This window comes from Bombus terrestris, unplaced genomic scaffold (assembly GCF_910591885.1).
Source record: "Bombus terrestris unplaced genomic scaffold, iyBomTerr1.2, whole genome shotgun sequence".
Classification (NCBI taxonomy): Eukaryota; Metazoa; Arthropoda; class Insecta; order Hymenoptera; family Apidae; genus Bombus; species Bombus terrestris.
The window spans coordinates 531,782-549,872 of NW_025963553.1; the positions used below are offsets into that span (position 1 = coordinate 531,782).

An 18,091-nucleotide genomic window follows, 5' to 3' on the forward strand; every position below is an offset into this window, starting at 1 on the left:
TGTGCTATGCCTTCCGTGTTAGTCTAGACTAAATCCAGATAAATATTTTTTTTTTTTTTGTTGTGTTATCTTAAGTTTAATCGGAAGGGGAAAATTGAAATGGTATGATTGTTTATGAAATATTAATCGAGATGTCCGATTAATATGGTAGTTGCTGCCACCAGAAATAGTCTAAGGACTATTTCAAAGAATTTCCTTTTATTATTATTATTTCTTAAAGTTGGGAGTGTTAGTGTATGATGGGTATTGTTTGTCTATCGTGTCTTTTGGATTCCCAGTCTGGAAGTGCCTCTATAAGCACCTTCGTGGCTGTAGGAAAACAAATCTTGTACCTTGTCTGTTGTGTCTGTTGAATTCCCAGACTGGAAGTGCCTCTGTAAGCACTTTCTTGCCTGTAGGAAAACAAACCTTGTACCCTGTCTGTCGTGGGGTTTGAACTAGGTGAGTGTCTATTATCTACTAACTGATGTTTAATGGGTAGCGTTGACTTACGTTTGATGCAACTGGCAAATGAATTCCACTTTTCGACTAACCTGCTATGCGCAGGAATACTGGCACGGGAGAGGATTAAAGTTATTAGGGATAGACAATTGGCAACGTATTTATTTCGTCTGACAGAGTTATGTTGGTTTAACTATATTTTAATTTATTCGTTGTTAGTTGATTAAAGGTATTACAATATCAGCAATAAGTATCGTCGGATGCAAATGTAGATATATTATACAGCGATGTACAATAAATAAATATTCTAGCTTCTAACTGGATAAATTTTACAAATGTTTGGTAGGATAATATTTATTCGTACCAATAAGATTAATAACAAACGCTATGGTGTGATGTGGGCGATGGCGAACGAGATCGAAAGGAATGCGCCTCGCAGTGTTCGGAAATTGGTGAATTTTAGGGCGAAAAACTAGGTGGTGAACCTTCGCGTTTTGACTCTAATTCTTCTCGATGTCTCCTCTCTTCCTATTTTATTTCTGCAGCAATTAATCGTTTGTACCAACGTTCGGCTCGCTTTTTGCTGAGGTGACTTTTATCTTTTCTATTCTTTCTTGATTTCGTCATGGAATTATAATTCGTTCTTGGCAACAAGTAAAGTCGTAAATGAGTAAATGATTATTTTATTTGGTGACTGAGTTCACTGTAGACAATCAGTGTGGCTTCGTAGGCCTCACCCAAGGATGAGCAGTCTGCTAACGGTGGGAAGAGGAAAACGAAAACCTTAGATGTTTTCTGTGACGAAAACATCGTAATCACTGGTTGATACAGCGAACAATTGTAAACAAAATAGATCGAAAGCTGATTGAGTTTATTCCAAACAATTCATTAAATGTTGAGCAAGAACGTTTATCTCAATTTTGTAATTATATTCTCTGTAAACAATCCGTGTGGCTTCGTAGGCCTCGCCCAAGGATGAGTAATCTGCTAACGGTGGGAAGAGGAAAATGAAAACCATAGATGTTTCCAATGATTGAAAACACCGTGATCACTGGTCGATACAGAGAATAATTGTCGTGAATTCAAGATGTTCGAATGAAATTTTATGTGAGTTATTTACTTGATACTTCTATCTGTCAACTATAGCTGCCGACGGATACTTTCGTTTGAAGACAACTTTGTTCAATTAAAAGTTAAAAAAGAAAGGAAGAGAGTGTACAATTTCGAATCTCCTACCTCGTTTGATCTGTGGAGTCGATCAGGTGTGAGTATGGTTTGGCGATGAATCGGTTTTAACAATTAAATTTTGTTTCGCGATTAGTTATACGATGTTTCGGATTTTCGAACTTAATTAACAATTTTATTAAACGGAATTACAATATGTACTAGATTGTTTCTTTGACGCAGACGGATCGACTCGTGAGTGAACAAAAGAATAAATGAATCACCGAATCTCAAGTTAGTACCGAACCTTAAGTGCAATACTCTTACAATACATTTTAAGTTAAACTCACTGTTTCCAATTAAGACTGACCTCTGACTGCTCTGAATTAAAACTGAACTCTAACTACTTTCAACACTACTTTCAATTAAATTCTGAACTTGGTAAAACCAGCTCTGACCTCAATTAAAGCTGCACTCCAACAACAACTCTATTGAGTACTGAATCTCTATTTATATTCTTCCTAATTGTCACGTGACCGATTATTTCTTTTGTAATTGTACCATTACTACGTGACAATTTATGAATTTCGTAACTACCTATTTCCGCTGGGGTTCTTGTTTTCTTGATTATTTCACCCTTTGCTTGGTGTTAATGACATACAAGGTGCTTGAAAGAATGTACATGTTACAGGTGGTCGTATTTTGCTGATGCTGCGTCTGCGTTCTTTCCATGACCTTCGTTACTGATACCAGTGGTATGTGCCGGTCGCGTGGCTGCTTGGCCTTGCTGAGGTTGCATTTTGTGTGTCCGGTGATCGCCCTGCTGATGTCGGTGAATCGTACGAGGTGCTTGCCGAGTCTTTGCACGTGTTGTATGCTCTATTTCTTATGTTCCCCAAGGTTATTGTGAGTTCAAGGACAAGTTTTAATACGTCATTCTATAAGAGGTGGTGCGTGGTGGTAGTTTCTATTTGTTGATTTGCTTGCCGAGTTTTAGGTTAGTTTTCCTTTTTATAAAATGTTTGTTCGTAGCAATAAGTAATTTTGATATTGCTTGATGTTTGTATGATCTGTAGTGCTAATTTGTTTGTTGTATTTTCATATTTCTTTTATGAATACAGGTTATATTGAATCATGGATACTGACATGTCTGGAGCTGTAGAGGTATGTATTAATTTGATTTGTGTTGATTTCATCATATTTCATATTGTTGTCCTTTATCTTGAATTTGTGTATTTTATTTTGGTGTAAGAAAAAGAAAAGAGGGAAGCGCAGGCCGTTCGTACCTCCTGTGGTCGAAGTGGTAGATACAAATGCCTGCGCCAAGGTCCGTTTTCCGGAGGAAATTCCTGATGGAGTATTGGAAGCCTATCTATTTCTATTTTATTTTCCATCTTACCCTCGTATATTAACTATATCTATATATATGAATAATTAACTATGTTTAATAAATTTTATCAAAGAATTTCCATTTTCATTGCACTGTGTGTTTGTTTCTAGGTATACGAGTTGACAATTGCGTTGTTTATGTATTGCGGTTATCTATGTTTTCGTTGCGGCACGTGCGGAGCGTGGGACGTGACATTTCGACGTTTAAACGCTATTTCCATTGCATTTTAGACGCCGAATGCTATGCACGCCAGTTTCATCGTCGAAAGGAGCAGATGTGTGCGCAAAATGCGACCATTTCCTCGATTCTGAAGAAAACTGTGCGTTATTTCGCAATTGCTGAAGATATTTCGATGTTTAAACGCTACTACCATTGCATTTCACGCGCCGAATGCTACGCACGCCGTTTTTAGCGTCATCTCAAGCCCAACTGTGCGAAAAATGCGACCATTTACTAGATCTTGAAGAAAATTGAGCGCTCTTTCGCTATTGTTGGAGATATTTCGCCGTTTGAACGCTATTTCCATTGCATTTCACGCGCCGAATGCTACGCACGCCATTTTTTAGCGTCCAAACAAGCCAAATTGTGCGCAAAATACGACCATTTATGCGATTCTGACGAGAAACTGAGCGTTATTTCGCTATTGTTGGAGATATTTCGCCGATTAAATGGTATTTCCACTGCATTTTACACGCCGAATGCTAAGCACGCCATTTTTAGTGTCGAAACAATCACGATTGTTCGCAAAATGAGACCTTACACTCGATTTTGAAGAAAACTGAGCGTTATTTCGCTATTGTTGCAGATATTTCGCCGTTTAAACGTGATTTCCATTGCAGTTTACACGAGGAATGCTATGCACACCGTTTTTAGCGTCGAATCATGCCCAACTGTGCGAAAAATGCAACCAGTTACTCGATTTTGACGAAAACTGTGCGTTATTTCGCTATTGTTGGAGATATTTCGAAGTTTGAACGTTCTTTCCATTGCATTTTTCACGCCGAATGCTATGCACGCCAGTTTCATCGTCGAAAGGAGCAGACGTGTGCGCAAAATGCGACCATTTCCTCGATCTTGAAGAATACTGTGCGTTATTTCGCTATTGTTGGAGATATTTCGCCGTTTGAACGCCATTTCCATAGCATTTTACTTTCCGAATGTTATGCACGCCAGTTTCATCGTCGAATGAAGCAGACCTGTGCACAAAATGCGTCCATTTCGTCGATTTTAACGAAAACTGTCCGTTATATCGATCCTGCTGGAGATATTTCGACGTTTAAAAGTTATTTCCATTGCATTTTACACGACGAACGCTACGCACGCCGTTTCTAGCGTCGAAACAAGCCCAGATGTGCGAAAAATGGGACCATTTACTCGATCTTGAAGAAAACTGCGCGTTGTTTCGCTATTGTTCGAGATATTTCGCCGTTTGAACGCTATTTCCATTGCATTTCACACACCGAACGCTACGCACGCTGTTTTTTCGTCGAAACAAGCCCAACAGTTCGCAAAATGCGACCATTTACTGGATTTTGACAAAAACTGTGCGTTATTTCGCTATTGTTGAAGATATTTCTCCGTTTGAACGCTATTTCCATTGCATTTCGCGCGGCGAATGCTACGCACGCCGTTTTTAGCGTCATCTCAAGCCCAACTGTGCGAAAAATGCGACCATATACTAGATCTTGAAGAAAATTGAGCGCTATTTCGCTATTGTTGGAGATATTTCGCCGTTTGAATGCTGTTTCCATTGCATTTCACGCGCCGAATGCTACGCACGCCATTTTTTAGCGTCGAAACACGCCCAATTGTGCAGAAAATACGACCATTCATGCGATTCCGAAGAGAATCTGAGCGCTATATCGCTATTGTTGAAGATATTTCGACGTTTAAACGCTATTTCCATTGCATTTTACACGCCGAACATACGCACGTCGTTTTTAGCGTCGAAACATGCCCAACTGTGCAAAAAATGCGACCATTTACTCGATCTTGAAGAAAATTGAGTGCTATTTCGCTATTTTTGGAGATGTTTCGCTGTTTGAACGCTATTACCATTGCATTTCACGCGCCGAATGCTACAAACGCCATTTTTAGCGTCGAAACAAGCACAATTGTGCGCAAAATGAGACCTCACACTCGATTTTGAAGAGAACTAAGCGTTATTAGGCCATTGTTGGAGATATTTCGACGTTTAAAAGCTCTTTCCATTGTATTTTACGCGCCGAATGCTATGCCGGCCATTTTGTAACGTCGATACAATCCGAATTGTGCACGAAATACGACCATTTACTCGATTTAGCCGAAAACTGTGCGTTATATCCGTCCTGTTGGAGATATTTCGACGTTTAAACGCTATTTCTATCGCATTTTACGCGCCGAATGCTATGCACGCCGTTTTTGGCCTGGAAACATGCCCAACTGTGCGCAAAATGCGACCATTTACTCTATTTAGCCGAAAACTGAGCGTTATATCCATCCTGCTGGAGACATTTCGACGTTTAAACGCTGCTTCCATTGCATTTCACGCGCCGAATGCTATACACGCCAGTTTCATCGTCGAATGAAGCACACCTGTGCGGAAAATGCGACCATTTACTCGATTGTGACGAAAAATCATCGTTATTTCTCTATTGCTGAAGATATTTCGCCGTTTGAACGCTGTTTCCGTTGCATTTTACGCGCCGAACGCTACGCACGCCGTTTTTGGCCTGGAAACATACCCAACTGTGCGCAAAATGCGACCATATACTCGATTTTGACGAAAACTAAGCGTTATTTCGCTATTGTTGGAGATATTTCGACGTTTAAACGCTATTTCCATCGCATTTTACTTTCCGAATGCTATGCACGCCAGTTTCATCGTCGCATCAAGCCCAGCTGTGCGAAAAATGCGACCATTTACGCGATTCTGACGAGAAACTGAACGTTATTTCGCTACTGTTGGAGATATTTCGCCTATTAAATGGTATTTCCACTGCATTTTACACGCCGAATGATATGAACGCCGTTTTTAGCGTCATCTCAAGCCCAACTGTGCGAAAAATGCGACCATTTACGCGATTCTGACAAGAAGCTGAGCGCTATTTCGCTATTGTTGAAGATATTTCGCCGTTTGAACGCTATTACCATTGCATTTCACGCGCCGAATGATACGCACGCAATTTTTAGCGTCGAAACAAGCCCAATTGTGCGCAAAATGAGAACACACACTCGATTTTGAAGCAAACTGAGCGTTATTTCGCTATTGTTGGAGATATTTCGCCGATTAAATGGTATTTCCACTGCATTTTACACGCCGAATGCTATACACCCCAGTTTCATCGTCGAATGAAGCACACCTGTGCGGAAAATGCGACCATTTACTCGATTGTGACGAAAACTCATCGTTATTTCTCTATTGCTGAAGATATTTCACCGTTTGAACGCTGCTTCCATTGCATTTTACACGCCGAATGCTATGCACGCCGTTTTTAGCGTCGAAACAAGCCCAATTGTGCACAAAATACGACCATTTATGCGATTCTGACGAGAAACTGAGCGTTATTTCGCTATTGTTAGAGATATTTCGCTGTTTATACGCTTTTTCCATGGCATTTTACTTTCCGAATGATATGCAAGCCGTTTTTAGCGTCAACTCAAGCCTAACTGTGCGAAAAATGCGACTATTTACGCGATTCTGACAAGAAGCTGAGCGCTATATCGCTATTGTTGAAGATATTACGCCGTTTGAAGGCTATTACCATTGCATTTCACGCGCCGAATGATACGCACGCAATTTTTAGCGTCGAATCAAGCCCAATTGTGCGCAAAATACGACCATTTATGCGATTCTGACGAGAAACTGAGCGCTATTTCGCTATTGTTGAAGATATTTCGACGTTTGAACGCTATTTCCATTGCATTTCACACGGCGAATGATATGCACGTGTTACGTTCTGTTATGTTCGATTCGATCGTGTTATGCCTTCCGTGTTAGTCTGGACTAAATCCAGATAAAATTTTTTTGTTGTGTTATCTTAAGTTTAATCGGAAGGGGAAAATTGAAATGGTATGATTGTTTATGAAATATTAATCGAGATGTCCGATTAATATGGTAGTTGCTGCCACCAGAAATAGTCTACGGACTATTTCAAAGAATTTCCATTTATTATTATTATTTTCTTTAAGTTGGGAGTGTTAGTGTATGATGGGTATTGTTTGTCTATCGTGTCTATTGAATTTCCAGACTGGAAGTGCCTCTGTAAGCACTTTCCTGCCTGTAGGAAAACAAACCTTGTACCCTGTCTGTCGTGGGGTTTGTACTAGGTGAGTGTCTATTATCTACTAACTGATGTTTAATGGGTAGCGTTAACTTACGTTTGATGCAACTGGCAAACGAATTCCACCTTTCGGCTAACCTGCTATCCTAAAATGCAATGGAAATAACTTTTAAACGTCGAAATATCTCCAGCAATAGCGAAATAACGCACAGTTTTCTTCAGAATTGAGGAAATGGTCGCATTTTGCGCACACATCTGCTCCTTTCGACGATGAAACTGGCGTGCATAGCATTCGGCGTGTGAAATGCAATGGAAATAGCGTTAAAACGTAGAGATATAGCCAACAGAATCGATATAACGCACAGTTTTCGTCAAAATCGAGTAAATGGTCGCATTTTGCGCACTTTTAGGCATGTTTCGACGCTAAAAACGGTGTGCATAGCATTCGGCGTGTGAAATGCAATGGCAAGAGCGTTTAAACGTCGAAATATCTCCAACAGGACGGATATAACGCACAGTTTTCGTCAAAGTCGAGTAAATTCGTCGCATTTTTCGCACAGTTGGGCTTGTTTCGACGCCTAAAAACGACGTGCGAAGCGTTCGGCGTGTAAAACACAATGGAAATAGCGTTTAAACGTCGAAATATCTCCAACAATAGCGAAATAACACACAGTTTTCTTCAAAATCGAGTAAATGGTCGCATTTTTCGCATAGTTGGGCTTCTTTCGACGCTAAAAATGGCGTGCGTAGCATTCGACATATAAAATGCAGTGGAAATAGCGATCAATCGGCGAAATATCTCCAACAATAGCGAAATAACGCGCAGTTTTCTTCAAGATCGAGGAAATGGTCGAATTTTGCGCACACATCTGCTCCTTTCGACGATGAAATTGGCGTACATAGTATTCGGCGCGTGAAATGAAATGGAAATGGCATTTAAATGGCGAAATATCTCCAGCAATTGCGATCTAACGCACAGTTTTCGTCAAAATCCAGTAAACGGTCGCATTTTTCGCACAGTTGGGCTTGTTTCTACGCCTAAAAACGGCGTGCGTAGCGTTCGTCGTGTAAAATGCAATGGAAATAATTTTTAAACGTCGAAATATCTCCAACAATAGCGAAATAACGTGTCACGTCCCACGCTCCGCACATGCCGGAACGAAAACATAGATAACCGCAATACACTAACAACGCAGGTGTCAACTTTTATACGTCGATACAAACACACAGTGCAATGAAAATGGAAATTCTTTGATAAAATTTATTAAACATAGTTAATTATTCATATATATAGATATAATTAATATGCGAGGGTAAGATGGAGAATAAAATAGAAATTGATAGGCTTCAACACTCCATCAGGAATTTCCTCCGGAAAACGGACCTTGGCGCAGGCATTTGTATGTACCACTTCGACCACAGGAGGTACGAACGGCCTGCGCTTCCCTCTATTCCTTTTCTTTTTCTTACACTAAAATAAAATACACAAATTCAAGATAAAGGACAACAATATGAAATATGATAAAATCAACACAAATCAAATTAATACATACCTCTACAGCTCCAGACATGTCAGTATCCATGATTCAATATAACCTGCATTCATAAAAGAAATATGAGAATACAACAAACAAAATTAACACTACAGATCATACAAACATCCAGAAATATCAAAATCACTTATTGCTACGAACAAACATTTTATAAAAAGGAAAACTAACCTAAAACTCGGCAAGCAAATCAACAAATAGAAACTACCACCACGCACCACCTCTTATAGAATGACGTATTAAAACTTGTCCTTGAACTCACAATAACTTTGGGGAACATAAAAAATAGAGCATACAACACGTGCAAAGACTCGGCAAGCACCTCGTACGATTCACCGACATCAGCAGGGCGATCACCGGACACACAAAATGCAACCTCAGCAAGGCCAAGCAGCCACGCGACCGGCACATTCCACTGGTATCAGTAACGAAGGCCATGGATAGATCGCAGACGCAGCATCAGCAAAATACGACCACCTGTAACATGTACATTCTTTCAAGCACCGTGTATGTCATTAACACCAAGTAAAACGTGAGATGATCAAGAAGACGAAATTTCAGCAAAGGGTGAGATAATCAAGAAAACAAGAACCCCAGCGGAAATAGGTAGTTAAGATATTCATAAATTGTCACGTAGTAATGGTACAATTACAAAAGAAATAATCGGTCACGTGACAATTAGGAAGAATATAAATAGAGATTCAGTACTCAATAGAGTTGTTGTTGGAGTGCAGCTTTAATTGAGGTCAGAGCTGGTTTTACCAAATCCAGAATTTAATTGAAAGTAGTGTTGAAAGTAGTTAGAGTTCAGTTTTAATTGAGAGCAGTCGGAAGTCAGTCTTAATTGGAAACAGTGAGTTTAACTTAAAAAGTATTGTAAGAGTATTGCACTTAAGGTTCGGTATTAACTTGAGATTCGGTGATTCATTTATTCTTTTGTTCATTCACAAGTCGATCCGTCTGCGTCAAGGAAACAATCTAGTACATACTGTAATTCCGTTTAATAAAATTGTTAATTAAGTTCGAAAATCCGAAACATCGAGTAACTAATCGTGAAACAAAATTTAATTGTTAAAACCGATTCATCGCCAAACCATACGCACACCTGATCGACTCCACAAATAAAACAAGGTAGGAGATTCGAAATTGTACACCCTCTTCCTTTCTTTTTTAACTTTTAATTGAATAAAGTTTTCTTTAAACGAGAGTATCCGTCGGCAGCTACAGTTGACAGATAGAAGTATCAAGTAAATAATTCACATAAAATTTCATTCGAACATCTTGAATTCACGACAATTATTCTCTGTATCAACCAGTGATCACGGTGTTTCCAAACAGTGGAAACATCTATGGTTTTCGTTTTCCTCTTCCCACCGTTAGCAGATTGCTCATCTATGGGCGAGGCCTACGAAGACACACGGATTGTTTACGGAGAATATAATTACAAAACTGAGATAAACGTTCTTGCTCAACATTTAATGAATTGTTTGGAATAAACTCAATCAGCTTTCGATCTATTTTGTTTACAATTGTTCGCTGTATCAACCAGTGATTACGGTGTTTTCGACACCGAAAACCTCTAAGGTTTTCGTTTTCCTCTTCCCACCGTTAGCAGATTGCTCATCCTTGGGCGAGGCCTACGAAGCCACACTGATTGTCTACAGTGAACTCAGTTACCAAATAAAATAATCATTTACTCATTTACGACTTTACTTGTTGCCAAGAACGAATTATAATTCCATGACGAAATCAAGAAAGAATAGAAAAGATAAAAGTCACCTCAGCAAAAAGCGAGCCGAACGTTGGTACAAACGATTAGTTGCTGCAGAAATAAAAAGGGAAGAGAGGAGCCATAGAGAAGAATTAGAGTCAAATCGCGAAGGTTCACCACCTAGTTCTTCGCCCTCAAATTCACCGATTTCCGAACACTGCGAAGCGCATTCCTTTCGATCTCGTTCGCCATTGCCCACATCACACCATAGCGTTTGTTATTAATCTTATTGGTACGAATAAATATTATCCTACCAAACATTTGTAAAATTTATCCAGTTAGAAGCTAGAATATTTATTTATTGTACATCGCTGTATAATATATCTACATTTGCATCCGACGATAATTATTGCTGATATTGTAATACCTTCAATCAACTAACAACGAATAAATTAAAATATAGTTAAACCAACATAACTCTGTCAGACGAAATAAATACGTTGCCAATTGTCTATCCCTAATAACTTTAATCCTCTCCCGTGCCAGTATTCCTGCGCATAGCAGGTTAGCCGAAAGGTGGAATTCGTTTGCCAGTTGCATCAAACGTATGTCAACGCTACCCATTAAACACGAGTTAGTAGATAATAGACTCTCACCTAGTTCAAACCCCACGACAGACAGGGTACAAGGTTTGTTTTCCTACAGGCAAGAAAGTGCTTACAGAGGCACTTCCAGTCTGGGAAATCAACAGACACAACAGACACAACAGACAAGGGTATAAGGTTTGTTTTCCTACAGGCAAGAAAGTGCTTACAGAGGCACTTCCAGTCTGAGAATTCAACAGACACGACAGACGAAGGTACATAGATTTGTTTTCCTACAGGCAAGAAGGTGCTTACAGAGGCACTTCCAGACTGGGAATCCAAAAGACACGATAGACAAACAATATCCATCACAACAAACCATCACACACTAGCTCTTCCAACTTAAAGAAAATAATAATAATAAAAGGAAATTCTTTGAAATAGTCCTTGGACTATTTCTGGTGGCAGCAACTACCATATTAATCGGACATCTCGATTAATATTTCATAAACAATAATACCATTTTAATTTTCCCCTTCCGATTAATCTCAAGATACCACAGCAAAAAAAAAAAAATTTTATCTGGATTTAGTCCAAGACTAACACGGAAGGCATAACACGATCGAATCGAACATAAGAGAACGTAACATTTTCACAAACAATGGTAGATATAAAGATTATATATTTCTAAATAAAATTCTAATATTTATTTACTCCTACGAATTATCCAACGATCACTATTGCTATCATTAAACTAAATCTACTTCGATGCTATCAAGAATATAATTCTATAATTATAGTAACAAAAACTTATATGCATTATTTTACATATCAGATATTTTGAGGAGGCAGATTTTTTGTTGTTGTTCCAAGTTGTTCTACATTAGTCTAAGATTGTTCCAAACAAATAATGATTTATCACGAAAAAAGGGGATTTTTTACTAGGCCTATTATTTTGAAAATCGAGCATTTAAAGTTTGATTTAGATTGTTGTAGTTCTTGTAAACATTGTTCCAGGTTATAATTCCAATATGACGTTTAGTTTCGGATTTAATCGATGAAATTTGTCCAGTGCATGCAATTGAACGCATGCATATCTAGATACGTTGCTAGTTTCAAACAACCGTAAGTTTTAGCTTCATCAGCTCAATTTTCAGTCGTATTACTGTCCAAATTTACAAAGCTACATTATATCATCTGCTAATATATATTCATGTTATACTATTTAGAGAAATTGTTCGAGCCTTGAATAATACATTATGGAAATGAATAATACGAATCATACGTTGTTGTTTTGTTAACAATAACAGTGTTCTTGTTAATAATATTAGTAAGTAAATAATAAAGATTGAGATACATATCGTATTATTTTTCATTATGTAAATATAAAACTTATTTAAGAAATTACATGTAAAAGGACACAGTTCACCGATTTTCATGATTTTGAGATGTGTCGAGGTCATCATTCTGGACAACTTTTTTTATACATATTATCGCTACTTGGCTTTAGTTTCCGAGATATTTGCAAAAGCTTTAATACAATTTATGTTATGATTACATTTCATTTTGGAGCAGACAGTTGCATTTTTATACAGTCCGACCTATACTTAACCCACTGGAAAAAGAGATAATCATTTTTAATATTATGTAAATAAAAAGGAAAAATTAATTAGTCAGGCAAAATTGTTGTATTTTACATAAAATATAAAGTTCAAACCCAATTATCTTGGAAAATGAAACCTCAAACGAAAAAATATTATACTGCATTGTCTATTCTTTTTTCCATGTCACTGCAAGTACAAATGGCATTACCTACACATAGATCTCGATTCTTATCATCATGCTCTCTCCTGCAAAATATTCAGTGAAACTTACAAAATCTTTATAATCAACATCATCTAATTACATCCGTTTACCAATTGCATTATGAATTACACGATATTCTGTGCAATAAATTTATAGTAGGTATCCTTCAGAAATTCATCACAATTTTCATCAGATCTACATATTTAGATACCATTTTTCAGAAACTCAACATGATTTTCTTCGGATCTGTATTGTGATTAAATTTTATTATCCAGTGCTCTAAAATGTTCCGTAAACGCTTCAAAAAGATCAGTAAATATTGTAAACTCAACTTACAACCATTATTACCTAATTTCTGTAATCTCACGAACATCCATTTATTACTAGCAGTTACTACCAACATTGCCTTCTGCGAAACAGTTGCAAAAGTACCCTCAATTGGAAACTAACAGACGTATCCTTGGGATAATTTCCGACTTTCTTATCTTTTTAACTTCATCCATTTCCGTAGTAATCTCGGTGGTTTCCGATTTTTCTGCTGCCCTACTGCCACCCTCTTGGTTCCTTACATTGGCCGTGACTAACGCGATTCGGGGTGCGTTGGAGAGGGATCCAAGTATTTCCACACAGCCCAGTCTTGAATTCTCTCTAAAAAAGAAAGAAAAACGAGCTTTAAGACCAAATTTCTTTTAGTGTCCTTCTTACAATTAATTAAATTGTTCTGTATAGCATGTTTTCATTTTTTAAAAATATGTTGAAATCAGGGACTATGACATTTGTTACTCAAATTTACAAATTTATAGTATAAACGTTGGCATCTTACAATTATTTTAAATTGTTTTGATCAGAAATAATCATTATAATTACACAAACTTCTTTGGTTAAAAATTGCGTCACCGATAATGATTATCAATAACTATAGGGTACGCCAACAGGGTAGTGGGGATATTGAGGGATGACGAACAAAGAAGGGACAGATCCCACCGAAAGTCAAATTGTAAGAGCTCTTCAGTCTTAGAAAGTCATGGCTGGAGATCAGAATCAAATCGCAGTCAGTGTAAACTCAGAGTACAAGAAATAAATTCTCTTGTTTCTTTTGTTACATTTTATTTTTCCTTTCGTTTGAGCTACCTCTTTTTTTATTTTACGTGACAAGGGATTGGTTTTAGGTTAGGCTATAGTTTTTCGAGCGAGCGCAGCGAGCGAGCAACGCGTACACGTGTATCACAAACAAATAGTTTGGCATATAGGGACATTGAAATGTTCTCACCAACTCGAGGAGCCGAAAGCTTTTATTAAATTGTTTGCTTAAATAAGATCACAGGTTATCAATATTTTTACACACGCAGTAGTAGTTCTACTTAAAGCAATGCAGCGATACGACCAAAGTAGCTGGAAAAATTTGGAAAAAAGGAAATATATGTGTTACGTCGCCTGAACAGGTCCGCGCGACGTCCTTTAATGTCTGACCGTCAAGGCCCAACCATCGTTAGAGAACCCTCAATAAACCTAAGGCCCACCATAAACCGAGTCTCATTAGCTTGCAGAAACCTTGAATCCTGCAAGTATTTTCGGTTTATAACTGGTACTTAAAAAAGTCCTTAGGTCTATTGTACATTCTTCAAAACCACCCACTTCCCGAGCTTTCCTCCGTAAGTCCATAAGGTCAGTCACGCAAGGGAGTTCAGTCAGTTCAGTCAGTCAGTCAGTTCAAATCACTCAGTCGAGTCAAGCAGTCGAAGTCAATTCATTCGGTCATTCGGTTGATTCTGTTGATTCGATTCAGTCGAATTCGGATCTGATCAATCGCTACGTCTACTACGACACGAGAGCCTTCATCTATCAGATCGGCAGTCAGAATCTGAGCAAGATCATGGCAATCCTCATACTCAGCGACGTTACTAGTGTGTTTGATTATACGAAGTTATTGAGAAATATATAATTTATAACACTGATAATCACGGAGTTATATCATTTCAACCACCCCTATTGTCTTAACGGATATCAGGGGATCGATCTAATCGCGGCGTCGATTGTTATAATCGTAACGGAAATTTACGACTCCTGTTGACGTGTTTCCTCGCAATTGCGTCTCCCCGTGATTGGTCGAATTTACATGGTCTTTCGAGCCGGATCACGTGCTAGTGTAAAGTGAAGTGACCACACAGTGCCACGTGTTCCCATTGAATCCAACAGCGGAAATGTGTCACACCATCAAGGTCAGTGACGTCAGGAGCATCACCTTCAAAGAGAGATACCCATTGGTCGAGACAGGCACCCAGGCAGCGTTCCAACGTAACTAAGCAATCAACGTTGAGAAGATTTCAAGTCTGTCGACATTCCGAATCATGCTGACCCCAGCTAAGATCAACAGTATAAAGAAACGTCGTGATAAACTGTTCGAAGGCACGTTAAGGACTGTAAGGGAAGGCATCGATAGATACGAACAGTCAAACATGCAAGAGATTGCGTATTTGAGATCATATCCAGCCCTACTTCAGGACGGGTGGAAACGATTTCTATCAATCCTGAACGAGTTTGACGACATCGAGGAAGATGACATCGTTCAGGAACACGTAATATCGGAACAGTACAGGTCCCAGGACACGAGAATACAGGTCCTCCTGGAAGGAAATCAATCTTCAATCCCGTCAACATCTAAGGGCATCGCTTTTCCCGAAGCGAAATGCATTTGCCAGAAATGCAACTACCAGCATTCGACGGGAAATTCGAAAGTTGGAACGCATTTTATAATACCTGCAACTCGACGATCGACAAGAACGATTGCCTCACCACCTTGCAAAAATTCCACTATCTGCGGGCTTCCTTAGTAGGGAAAGCCGCGAACTGTGTGAATTCTTTCGTTTTCCATGAGGAGAACTATCTGAAGGCTCTGAGCCTTCTCAAACAGAGGTACGATTGTCCACGACGCATCGTGTCATGTCATGGCCTTGCGATCATTAACTATCCAAAGCTGACACAGTGTTCTCCAGTGGCCAATGAGAGACCAATAAGAGGCCAATAAGAGACTTGGCCAATGTCGTAAAACAGAACCTTGATGCACTGACCAGTTTGGGACAATCCATACAGGCGAATTGCCTCCTTCTCGACCTCATCAGCACCAAGCTACCCGATCACGTCGGACAACAATGGGAGCTAGCCTTGACCAATAAGGAGGTGCCTCAATACACCGATTTGCTGGATTACCTCGAGAATCTAGCGATCGCTTGAAGGAGGTCAAAAGTGCATTCTTGTGTCTGAATGGCCTGAGTGCGGAACACACAGCTCGGGATTGTCATGCCGGGTCTTGTAGGGTGTGTGGAGGTCGCCATCATACAATGCTATATCAGGACAGGCAAAAGGCAAGGTCGAATTCCTCCAATTCAAATCGAAGTTCCTCCTCTTCCAGCAGGAGATCATCTACATCCCCGTCAAAGACTCGGAAGGCCGCTAGTAAGCACAAATCAGGGGCATCACGGACAAGCTCGCCTCCAAGTCCATCAACCAGTCCGAGACGGACACACAACTGACGCCAAGAATGCAGAACCCCAACAAGGACAGATCAAACGCGACCTGCAGATCACGAGGTGTTATGCAATAATCTAGTAATCGCAACTCAAGTCAACATGCTAACGAACAAACGGCAACCTACCCGTTGCCGTGCGCTGCTCGAGACTGGATCCAGCATGAACTGCATTACCAGAAGATTAGCCAATTCCCTTGGAATAAGGCAAAAGAAGTGTTCGGCCCCAATTGGAGTTCTCGATACTTTAACGGCGACGGCAAGGCGATACATAACGGCTACGATCACGTCCACCGACGGCTCTTATGAACGTACAACAACGTTCCTCATCATCCCGGCTATATCGACCCTGATCCTAAGTCATCATATCGATCGCTCGACATTGGAGATACCGAAGAATATCAAGCTGGCCGATCCACGATTTCATTTGCCAGGCCCGATCGATGTCTTACTGAGCTCAGGTACGACACTTGCGTCGATGTGCGTTGGACAAATTAATCTGAATCAACCAGACGAGCCGGAGCTGCGTTTACAAAGAACCCGATAACGAGCTCCATACAAAAAACCAGCCCCCATCGCTTAGATCATCCAAAGCACTAGCGATAAAACACTCGCATCACTCCACCGCCGATTCCAACGCGATAACTCATACGAAATCGCGTATAGTAATGTGATCCAAGAATATGTAGACTTGGGTCACATGACGAAGATCGACACTGATCATCCCGCTAACCACGAGTATTATCTGCCACATCACGGCGTGATCAAGGAATCGAGCGACACCACTAAGCCTCGGGTTGTGTTCGACGGATCAGCTTCAAGCAACACTGGAATATCATTAAACGATACTTTGCTCACCGGACCAAAGTTGCAGGAGGATCTATTCGACATTCTACTTAGATTCCGGTCTCACCAATATGTTCTAACTGGTGATATTGAAGAAATGTATGGACAGATACTGATACGCCCAGAAGATAAGAAATATCAACAAATTCTGTGGCGCAATTCCAACGGTGAAATCGACGCCTATCAATTTAATACCGTGACGTTTGGGTTATCAGCCACTGCATACTTGGCGCTACGGTGTCTCAAACAATTGGCAGACGACGAGGGACACCAATCCCCACGAGCGTCATTGGTATTACAGCGCGATTTCTACGTAGACGATGCCCTCACCGGAGCTGATACGAAGGAAAAGGTACTGTCGATCAGAAAGGAGCTCACCGACCTTCTGCAATCAGCCGGCTTCAACATTAGAGGATGGGCTTCAAACGATCCGGGCAAACTGAGGGGGCTATCCGAACAAGACAAATGCAGGAAGTTACAATTGGATGACTCTCGGACCCTAAAAACCCTCTGGGTTTTTTGGGATTCTCAGGTTGACGCAATCCTTTATTCGGTCGATACCCTAGCTGATCTCCCACCGGTTATAAAGCGATCAATAAGTTCGGTGATTGCCAGAATTTGATCCATGAGGATTGCTCGCGCCAGTGATCATTCGAGCAAAATTAATTTGCAACGTGTCTGATCATTAAAAGTCAACTGGTATGAATCACTTCGCGCGGATCTGCATTCGGAATGGAGTCGGTATTATACCCAATTAGCGTTGATAAACAATGTTCGGTTTCCACGTAAAACAGTAATACCAGCAGCGACCAGG

The 18,091-nt window shown here is 39.8% G+C and overlaps 2 long non-coding RNA genes across 3 annotated transcripts; one reads left to right on the forward strand and one right to left on the reverse strand.

Moving 5' to 3' along the window:
• The first annotated feature begins 1,554 nt into the window (after positions 1–1,554).
• Positions 1,555–2,769, forward strand: LOC125387113. Of its 2 annotated transcripts, XR_007227668.1 has the most exons (3): positions 1,555–1,705; positions 1,849–1,899; positions 2,297–2,769. It is a non-coding gene; the product is annotated as an uncharacterized LOC125387113 (long non-coding RNA). The 2 variants fall into 2 exon arrangements; XR_007227667.1 differs by having other exon boundaries at positions 1,555–1,899.
• Positions 2,770–8,503: 5,734 nt separating this feature from the next.
• Positions 8,504–10,082, reverse strand: LOC125387112. The gene is made up of 4 exons (XR_007227666.1): positions 10,068–10,082; positions 9,130–9,284; positions 8,811–8,853; positions 8,504–8,728 (listed from the first exon to the last, which is right to left on the reverse strand). It is a non-coding gene; the product is annotated as an uncharacterized LOC125387112 (long non-coding RNA).
• Between the last annotated feature and the right edge of the window lie 8,009 nt (positions 10,083–18,091).